The 11,105-nt window shown below is 35.6% G+C and overlaps 1 long non-coding RNA gene across 1 annotated transcript in view; it reads left to right on the top strand.

Moving 5' to 3' along the window:
* The window catches only part of LOC141417310 (uncharacterized), a 60,788-nt gene extending 50,709 nt beyond the window's left edge, over positions 1-10,079 (top strand). The window contains exon 4 of the long non-coding RNA XR_012441832.1: positions 10,003-10,079. This is a non-coding gene — a long non-coding RNA (uncharacterized lncRNA). The remainder of the gene's footprint in view (positions 1-10,002) is intronic.
* The last annotated feature ends 1,026 nt before the right edge of the window (positions 10,080-11,105 follow it).

The following is an 11,105-nucleotide window of genomic DNA, read 5'->3' on the forward strand; positions in this document are numbered from 1 at the left end:
TATTGTTTTTAAAAATAGTATTTTTGCATCTTCTCAATGTTATGTTTATTATTATACAAATAATTCCTTGCTTTGACTTATTAAGAAGACATTAACAGAGTATTCTTTGTTATGAACTTTTCTTAACATTCCTTTAAAACAAATGGCTTTCCATTCTCTACTCTTCTAGGTCAGTTAATGATTTTATATTGATTTGTAAAAGGAACTCCATTGCACAACCTTATGTAATTATCTGAGCTTCACGTGTTTGGGAAGCTTTTGAAATATACAGAAATAAGGCCATTTTTATAATGATGAGAGAATTGTATGGCGGATTCAGTAGATGCTTCCCTTCTACCTGTGCATGAGTCTTTAAGTACGTGTTTTGCTAATTTATGAAAGTAAAAATAGTGTATATCTTTAATTATATTGTTGTCTACATAAAAAAGCAATCTGCTAGCAATTATAGTTCTTTTTCTCTGTGGTAATATTGTCAGTCAGCTATCTTAATGATGGAACTGATAAATTGGATCTGATCTTTGATATGATAAAGAAATTTAACTTGATTTTGTACTCTATGAATTTGATAGAAAAGTGATTAATAAGCAAGGATAACACTAGATTAAAAAAATTAAACTATGCTAATTGACAGCAATTTATGAAGATCATTGAAGAATGTTATTTTTGTATAGGAATCTATGGTGCATTTACCTTTCAAAGTTTTAATTTGAATATTCCTTCTTATGGTTTAGGTGTTTGCAAATTCACCATGCTTAACAGTGTAATTTCCAATTCTCCCTTGTTAAGGGTTTTCTGACAGCAAAGATGATTAACTGAGTTAGAGCAATGGGTTCCCAGTGTCTTCTTTCCTGTTCCCTTATTTAATAAGGGATTGGTTGCACAGCCAGTAGTTGGATTTGATTATGCCCTTCCTGACATTTTCGTTCTTTTTCTTGGCCAGCTCTAATATGAGATCTGGGACCAGGATGATTTTTCTTTGAAAGCATTCAGCCCTAAATGTAAATATTTACCCCTCCCCCATGACATCTAAGTCAATTAAAAAATTTCCCGTATAATTTACAAATGCTCAAAAAACAACCAAGGAAGAAACATTCAAACCGTGAGTCTATTGTAGATTGAGCAATGGAAATTTGGATTTCATTTGATTGTCCTAGCATAAGAAGAGTCTTGTTAATTTCAGGAAGCATGGTAGGAAGCCTTAGTTAGGAAACCATCTTGAGCATTAAGGGATTCTTTAATAAATCTATTCATGATCTGTGGTCTTTCCTTTAATTCTGTAGTTCTGCAGTAGTTGCCTACTGTCCCTAGGTAAAGGGTGAGATGGAGGGAATGAGGATAGGGATAAAGCAAAGATGGGGTAGGAAATCCAAATTGCATAACAATATTTGTGCCAATACATTATTGTAGGCATAGGTAAAAATTAGTTTTGCATTTCCAAAAGCACATTCAACCCCACATGTCTTGTGAATGAATCATAGGCTGTCCCAGATTCAAAGAGGGTTTGGATTAGTAAGGTTGGAATTACAGTGGGAATCCCAATTGTTTGGCAAAATTTTATCAAGAACATGTTACTAGGTCTTCATGGACTAAGTTAACTGTGGAATCAATTTAAGTCACTTTTGCTCAGCATGTTATATACTCTGATGACCATCATATTTATCAGAAATTCTAGTTTTTAGCTGCCCGGTTATTTCCAAAATTTGCAATATGGGTATTTGACACTTACAGAATTTGGAATCCATTTTGTCCTAATTCAAGGACAGAATCTGAGTTTCAAAATTTAAAGGTGCCTTCTTGGTTCTTATATCACCTTCAGTATGCTCCACTCATATGGCCTGAAGTAGCAATTGTGCCCTGTCTATAACCCAGACGTTTTGGGAGAACTTCCTGTAAGCTTGCCTTTTTATGGAGGGTGATGGAACACAGTGATTTTTTTCAATATTAAAACAATAAAAAGTCATTAAAGTTATATTGCCTTTTTGTTTACTCTAAAAGAGACAAATATTCTATCCTTTCTAAAAACACAGAAAACCACCAAATGCACATCTGAAAGAGATATCATTTTGGAATGTTTTAAAGTGTTGAATAATGGAATATTCCATTATTTATTTCTTTGATACTTTACTAAAAATGCATTCTATTTTTTTACAAGAAGACATTTTCTTTGTTCATTAACATAGATTTATTCCTCATAACTTAGAATCAAATTATCCCTTTCACAAAACTACTCACGTTGTTTCCTGCTCCTTGGCACAATGAAGTCATACATATGTATGACACATCATGAAGTGTCATTTTAGGAAAGACTCTGTTAGTATGCCTATAGGAAGAAGTAAAGTTAGTTTATTGTAGCCCAAGCTGCTTTATTTGCAGTCTATTACATCATGGAGTAAGTCCAGAGATGGGGGAGGGACTCCATTCTAAATACTATATTTCAGTGGGCAAATCCTCCCACCATCTTTTTTGGGGGTACTGGAATTTGAACTCAGGGCCTACACATTGAGCCACTCCACCAGCCCTTTTTTGTGATGGGTTTTCTCAGGATAGGGTCTCGGGAACTATTCGTCAGGGATGGCGTCACACTGTGATCCTCCCGATCTCTGCCTCCTGAGTAGCTAGGATTGTAGGCCATGAGCCACTAGCACCTGTCTCCTCCCACCATTTTTATTATAAAATTCAATCAGGACATCTTATTTAAAAACCATAAATATGATAAAAATGTATAATTTCAAGCTCACATTTTTACATTGTCTTTAAACCATAATAAGTACTGGAATTTGTATTTATCTTACATTAAAGTTGGGAAACAGTTTGAAAGTTTTTAGGGGTGATGGGGGAAAATGAAACATCATTAAAAAGAAATTGCGGTCTCCTAAATTAGAGGATCTCAGAACCACCAATAGATGGCACAACAACCCACATTATAGTTAGCATTACAAGAAAATGGTATTTCTGATTTATGAATTCTTAAGGCACCTAAAATATAATGATTTTTATTGATAATAACATTTAAAACTATAATCATAGAACCTGTAATAATTGTGTTACAGTAATGGCAGTACTATTATACAGAACATGTGACTTTTTGAACTGAAATAGACCTTAGAGCTTTCTGTTCCCAGTAGCAGAGGAAACTGAGGTTCTTGACCTTAAACTTAAACCACCAGCAGGACAGTGTCTTGAAAAGAGCCCTGGTCACATGACTCAGTCCATCACCGATTGATTCAACCATACTGCCCCTTAGCTAAATTCCATTTTAGTTCAATAATCAACATTTCAGGGGTTTATATCTTTAAAGCCAATATTTTAGCAGACAGTTATCTTTGGAGACTCTTCATTGCTACTGCAAGAACATTTGTCTTTTCAGAGAGATGGCATTTTCAGGAGAAGATGCTCTCTTTCCATTTCTACATTTCCAGCTGTGAATACACCATTTTGCCAAATGTTTCCTGTCCAGTCTCTGGCTATTTCTGCAACAGAGGGAGAGAAATTTTTTCCCCACATTTGGTTGATACTATGAAGATACTTTTTATAGTGCCAACAAAGAGCAATGATTATGGACACCCAGCTTCTACTCTTTTGTCAGAAGGCTAAAAAGAAGTGTGCTAGTATTCAGAGAATAGGTACTCACATTAAACTGCATTATTACATTATAGCAAAGGAAAACTAATGGAAGCTTGGGTTCAACATGAGCACAAAATACACCGACAATAATCATTTTGGCTAAAAAAGTAAAATGCCTGTTACTGACAGTCATAGGCTTTTACATTTTTAACTTACTTTATAATTCATAGTTTCACTTGATGATATTGCCAAATGGCATGAAAACTGTCTGAAAAACTGTAAATGATAAGTTATGCTGAAAATGATAAATTAAAATTTTTTATTGCAAAGATGAGAAAAATAGAATTTCTGGAAAACCTAAGCCTGCTTTCATCCATGTGTAAATCTTTCCATCAACCCATGAAATAGAGGATAGTCATTTAACAATGAGATAACTTTCAATGTGTTGTAATTAGTAAATACAAGAAAAAAGCTATAATCAAATGTTTTGATTAGAAAAAGTTAATTTATTGAATTTTAAAATGCAATTTTAAAATATGGTTTCATTTTGAAAGTGTCTGGAAATCAAATGCCAAGACCAATGGAATCATTTAACTAAATTTCAGTTTGACAAAAGGAAATATATTGGGATGTATACTTTAGAAGCAAGATTTAATGAGTTAATGCACATAAAGCAGTTTTTCCATTTCTTGGATCAAATAACTAGTTGTTACTACTATTACAGTTGTTATAACCATTAGAACACAGCAGAATTCTCACCTAGCCATCAGTGCATGCTACTTTTGAGCAAAGGACCTTTAACAAAGAACTGGCCGTCCAGCCTTTGTTTACTAATCTAAGTGACCAAATCAGATGTCCTTTTAGAGCATTCTGAGGTTGAACATTTGGTGATGTTTAACATATTATTCCAAATAAAGGAAACAGTGAAATTTCTCTGATTTTATTTTGAGATCCCTGCATGAATAACTGTGTAAAGCAAATTGTAGGGAAATTTGATAAAATAAATTTTACTTGTAATACCTACCTATTTGAATTGGAAATTATGTATTAGTAGGCATGATTTCCCTGATGTTTATTTACTTCATTAGAAAATGTCCTGGACAAAATGTTACAGAAGTATCTTCTTGGAAACAGTCCTACATTATTTAAAAGCTTGACTTAATGGCTTGATAATTCATCTTTATATCCAAATTTAGCTAATTTTATATCATATGTTTTCTTTTGGAAAATGATTTGTCTAGCTTTTTTTAATAAATAAAATCTTAAACATAAAGAAAAGTTACTGACGACTTTCATAATATGAACCATAGACGTAGTCTGAATATTTGAACATAGAAATGACTACCTCATACTGTTGCCTACCAGTTATGGCAAATTGCTATGATTTTCACTTAGTGTCTCTCCTTGCTGAAAATTTGACAAATTTTGAATTGTATAGATTAAGACATATGAAAATGTACAAAGTGTAGTTTGTGAAACATCTCAGGTTTCAATTTCTCTATTCAAAATAAAAGACATGTGACATGTAGGTGTGGTCTACACCATGTTCCGCTAATGACTCCAGGATCTGGTCATCAGGTGGAGTGGGTCCTAAGGTCTTATTCAAAACTCCTCTAGCCTGAGGTGTTTCAAAATTAAGATTTTAAATTTTTCCTTGAATTTTGAAGGATAATATAGCACATGTAGAGTATATATTATATTGCCTGCAGCAAGATATGGGGCAGCTCCATATAATCAAACATATTAAGGCAGCTGATGGTATGACATTAGCCAGTATTAAATAAGGACTACAAATAGTTTCTCCTTAGTTCAGGTCAGTAGCTGTCCTTACATTTTTTTCTTAAATGAGTTAACAAAAAAATTTTTCTTTTTTTTTTCCCTGTATTTTGAATTTCAGAATTATGGGTGAGGTCTGTAAACTTCTACACCCATAAAGCCTATTAATTAAAACAAATACAAGCACAAAGACAGGTAAAGGTGTGCTGCCTCTTTACACAATAACAAAGATGCAAATGGAATTGTAGTCACATTTGTTCCTACTCTCTGCGAAAGTTTATGTTCAGGTAGAGATGGTGAGAAGTTTATTATTCTTCCAGGAGAGTGTGGGTTTTGTGGGATACGTGAGATAGTCTCAACTGGTATTTATTTTGTTAGTTCCAGTATGATTTTCACCACCTTTACTTTTGTGCTTTTTATGGTAATACAAACAAATGGAAAAATGTTTATACTAATTTGCAGTAACCCACATTGTAATTAGTGGATTAGCGATGGGGTTTTATTAGAAAAGCACTAGACTCTTCCTTTTGTATTATGTGGAAATAAATGAAGACCAGCCTTGTGTTTCACAGAGACTCAAAGACAGGTAGGGGACTGTAAAAGCTTTACATGGGAAAAGGGGAGCCCTCAGATGTGCTCTGAGTGGAAGCCATTGGCACAGGGAAGGTGCAGGTGGGCTAATTAGAATTGGGACATCCTATGTGATTGGTTAGGGCTACATATTTGTCTTTCTCTCCTTGGTTCTAAGTTGAACGTGAGGGCAAAAATTAGGGAAGTTTTCAATTATTAATCAACTTGTGTCTATTTTTGGCTGATTGCTTCTGAACCTGTTGGCCAAGGTTCTATTTTTATACATGATCTAACTTGTCATTTTTTAAACTCAGTCTCTCAGTGCAAGGCCAGCTAGTGAGGGTTCCAGAAAATTAAAAAGGAGAGACCTAAGAGGGAAATTTTATGGCTAGGAGAATTGTTATAGTGTTGCATTTGCATAGAAGACTGCCTGGTTTTAATTAAATGATTCATTTATGTGGAGTGGCTTTGGAGCAGGATTTGGTGGGCACAATGAGCTGCTGAAGTCTCCATTACTTCCTTCAGCTCCACATCTGGGGGCATGGCTTCTTGATTTAAACTTATTTCATTTTTATCAATGAGCTTACATTAACTTTCTTAATGGATTGAGCACCAAAAAGGCTCTCAAAACAATTATGAACTTCAAACCTTAGAATATTTCTTTTCACACAAAACTATTCTTATGAAGTATGCTGCCAAAGAACAGGTTTTGAATGTCCCAAGGAAGTTATTGAGAAAATGATGAATGGAAAGAAGGCTAAAAATAATAGAAAGATTGAAAAGAGAGATGAACTAATGAACTTCTGTGTCTCTTGAATAAAATTAAATACCATGAGAATTAATGATTCATCAAACTAATTGATTTATAAGATGAATAGTCCATTCAGAATAAAAATAATGATATTAAATAGAAAAATAACTACATTTGAGGTTATTGAAAGGATAGAAAATGTCTGTAGTGACTAAAGTTAATGGTCTGCTACTGCCCTGCTATCAATTTATCAACTTTCTTCATTTAGAATACGTATCTATCTATCTATAGATTATATATTTACATGTATAATCTATCCTATATGGAATATTAACATATATATAACTACTGTATCAACTCACACATCACAATAAAACAAAATTATTATGGAGTGAATATTATTCCTATATTTTGAATACTCCCCGAAGTAACTTTTGGGTGATTTTCACTTACCATGTGAAGATATTGAGTTTTAAAATGAAGGATTTCTGATATACATAGGCCTGAATGCATCATATCATCTTACATTTTTGTAAAGACATTCATCTGAAGCTTTCAAACCCCATGGCTGATTTAAGTTCATTACATCCAGCCATGTATATGGCTGTTCTGAAGATATTGTCACAAGGTAGCTCCCTATTGGGCTTATCAAGACATTTAAGATTTTACTGTACCTTATAACCAACATGCTTAGCCACTACCATTTCGTGAATACCAGCAGAAGACATGGGACTCCAGGGTTACAGACAGAGGACACTATAGCTAATGGTGCAGCAGCCAGCTTGAGTAGCACCTGTGATAAGTTAGTGCCACTTGTCCCCTGAGTTTCACAGGATGATGAAATTTAATCTGAATGGAGGCATGGATGTTCACATGTGTGGGGAAGGAAGGGGACTGTAGAAAAGGAGCACTGACTCTATGGAACACAGAGTTTTTACAATGGGCAAAAGGTATTTGTGCTGTCTGCTTTAGGAGACTCCATGAAGGAGAATTTCTATGATGTTTGTGATTCAAATACTCTTGAAAAGGCGATCATACCTCTGCCCACAAGATGCACCAAAATCTGAGACACAGGGATAATTGTCTTCCCCACATACAGTGAAGCTTTCTCATGAGCATATCCCATCTTTGGCCACTATGAGAACCTGACTAATGGAGGTAGAGAGAAATCTGTTCTATTTGCCTCCAGTATCATCCAATTTAGGCTGTAAGCAATAGGAATCTAAGCATCAGAACAAAAAACTACTTGCAGTGGTGACCAAAACCATGGCTCCCACCTCACCTTTACCCTACATTTTGGTTCCAATTAGCTGAGCAAACTACATGAACCAGGTGTGGACACACTACTCCCCATGCATTTGTTTACATATGTGTTTGTTTATCACTGTTTTGGCACTATAGTGGCAGAGGCTGTGACAGATCCCTTATGGACCACAAAGCCTAACATCATTACTTATTGACTCTTTATATAAAATGTTGGCAACCCTGACATAAACTCTCAGGTTCTACCAGAGAATGCTAGGTGGCTCTCTTGCTAGATCACTGTATGGACATTTAAATTTGCTCTGAAGAAGCATTAATTCCAGAAAAGCAGAATATATTAGCAGTTGCACAGATTCTTCCTTGACCCACAAAGAAGGGTAGGGCAGTGCTATCATCTGTAAGAACCCTGGCCAGAGAGTTGAGGTTGGCTTTAGGTCTTTCTGGACTTTTGTGGTATCATTAATCACTTTAGCTGAAGACAGAGGAAATAGCTTAATACCTTTTTTGAGCAGATGAATTCCTCTTTTGAGATGATGGCTCTCAGGATGCACATAAATATAGTCTTTCTGGGAATCTCTCTTGAGTTACCCAGGGAGTCCTCATGTTTCAAAGACATCTACGTATCATTGGAAGGTTATCTACAATTTCTTTCAATGCCTGATGGGTTTCTATGATAACCCATAAGATTAAAATCACCATGTTTTATGGAGACAGGCAAATGATTGACTGGATGTCACACAAGTATAGTCCTGTGGTACACATGATATGCCAAGAAAGGAAGTGTTGTTTACATTTGATGAGATGCCCATTGGAACCACATTATTTGAGACTTCACGTTAACAGTGTCATCAATGTGACATTGCAGCCTAGCCTTGAGTTTGGTCCTAGTCTTTGATAGATAACCTGTAGGTGTCTATTCAAAGTGTACTATTTGTCCATGTCACCAGCCACCAGCCACCAGCCAGGAAGCATGTAACTGTCCCATGGAATGACTGAGAAACACCTATGGGCATGGGGGCAGGAAAAATACCCAGTGATGCCCATATGTATTCCAGCAACTAGAGTTCTTTCCTGCTTACCAAATGGAATGTTAATGAAGCTAAGTGGAAAAGCAATCAAATTAAAACCACAGTCCCAAATTGGAAAAGGCCTACCACTAGCAGTTTGTTAAATTTCCGTTGTTCACAGTAGTTTAGGAGAGTCACACTGGAGAAAGATGAAGATCATTATTGTTCCCCCTCTTATATCTCCCGTGACCTAAATAATTCCAGTTCTAATTGATGAGGTTGTTGCTTTCTTCATTGCTACTGATTCAGTATATCCCACTCTAGAAGCTATAACATCATGTATTATGCAATCTTAAGGTGCTCATATCCAGAACTTTTCTCTGAAATGGTCAGGTGAGAGAAGAACAAAGATGTTTTATAAATCTCACAGTGTTCATTATCTCATTATTTTCTTCCTTTGTTGTATCTAGACCACTTCAAGGGGATTGGTAAACATGCACCAAACAAATAATCATTACTCTATGGTATAGAACCATGTCTTAGGCAGATAGGTTACTGCCATAGACTGAATGGCTTAAATAACATATTTTCATTTTCTCACAATTGGAAGTTTGAGATCAAATGCCAGCATGGACTGTTTATGGTGAGGTCCCACTTCCTAGATTGCATGACTGTGATCTTGGTATTCCCTCTCACAAGAGAAGGTCAGCTCTGTAGTGTCTCTTTTTATAAGGGCATTCACTCCATCATCATGACCTCCTAGAAGCCTCATGGTCCTCACAGACCCTATCTCCAAATATCATCACATAAGGGGTTAGGACTTCAACAAAATTCAACATGAAATTTGGGGGGAGACACAATTCAGTTCACTGCACATGCCACTTTATTTAGAGAAAACAAAGAGCTATACCAGAACTAGGTTAGAATTTCTGAGATCCCCTTTTTTTCAGGTTACCACCCAAAATTGTACCAACCAGGCTGGCCTGCAGTGGTTATTAGGGAAAGTAAAATGCTCGATACCAGGAATGAACAGAGTGGGATATCAAATATTCAAAATAGGTTTTTTTCTAGCCCATCTTATCCTGACTGTTATCCCTGAGGTGGCCAAGAGGAGATTATACCATCTGGGAACAGCTGCATTCAGTGGGTAAACTGCCCTGCTGAGGACATGGACCAGAAGGAAAAAAGGTAAGTCAGAAAAAATTTTAATCCCCTTTTCAAGAAGGTATTTCAATATTTGACAATACAAAATGGCTGTGGATAGTTGACAGCATGAAAAGGTCACCAGGTATTGTAACTATTAGCCCACTGTTGAGTGGCTTCTGCTATAAAAGACATATCATGGTCAACTGCAAACAGGAAGATGAAAGCATGGCCCAGATTAATTTAACGGCCACAATACAGTAGCCAGAATCAACTGATTGGACTGGAAAGGCAAGACTATAATCATAAAATGTCAACAGTGGAGAGATACAGCCTATAGTCCAAGAGGAGGTCGAACATTGAATGTAGTTCATCTCCCAGGATTATTGTGGTAAGATATATATAATATAAAAGTTACCGTTTTCACCATGACGTCCAGGGACAATTAACTACATTCATATTGTTGTGCAATCATCAGTGCCATCCATCCACAGAACTTTTCCATCATTCCAAACAGGAACTCTGTACCTATTAAAGACTAACTCCCCATTCTCTCCTTGCATCAGATACTGATAACCACCATTATACTTTCTGTCTCCATCAGTTTGATTATTCTAGGTACCTAATTCAAGTGGAATCTTCCAGTACATTCCTTTGCTGAATTGCTTCGTTCACATAGCATAATACCTTCAAGGTTCAACCACAATGTAGCAGGTCTCAATATTTCATTCCTTTTTTAGAATAATACCTTTGAAATGCATTTTTAGACTTGTATTTTTCATGTCAAATTAAGTCTATCAAATCCTGTCGCCTAGTTTATTCATATTCTTTGAACGATGTCGTTCTTGGGCAACTTGGAAACTCTTTTGAGTAAGTGTGTAAGATCTGAATAAACTATGAACTAAATCATGTCATAGATAGGATATGCTGTCTTAATCAGAGTGAATTTGATTCTGCTGACCAGGATACAAAATTTGACCTTTAACGTTGTCTCATAATACAATACGACTAGAGTACTTGCTATTATAAAG

Source organism: Castor canadensis, chromosome 15 (genome assembly GCF_047511655.1).
Source record: "Castor canadensis chromosome 15, mCasCan1.hap1v2, whole genome shotgun sequence".
Classification (NCBI taxonomy): Eukaryota; Metazoa; Chordata; class Mammalia; order Rodentia; family Castoridae; genus Castor; species Castor canadensis.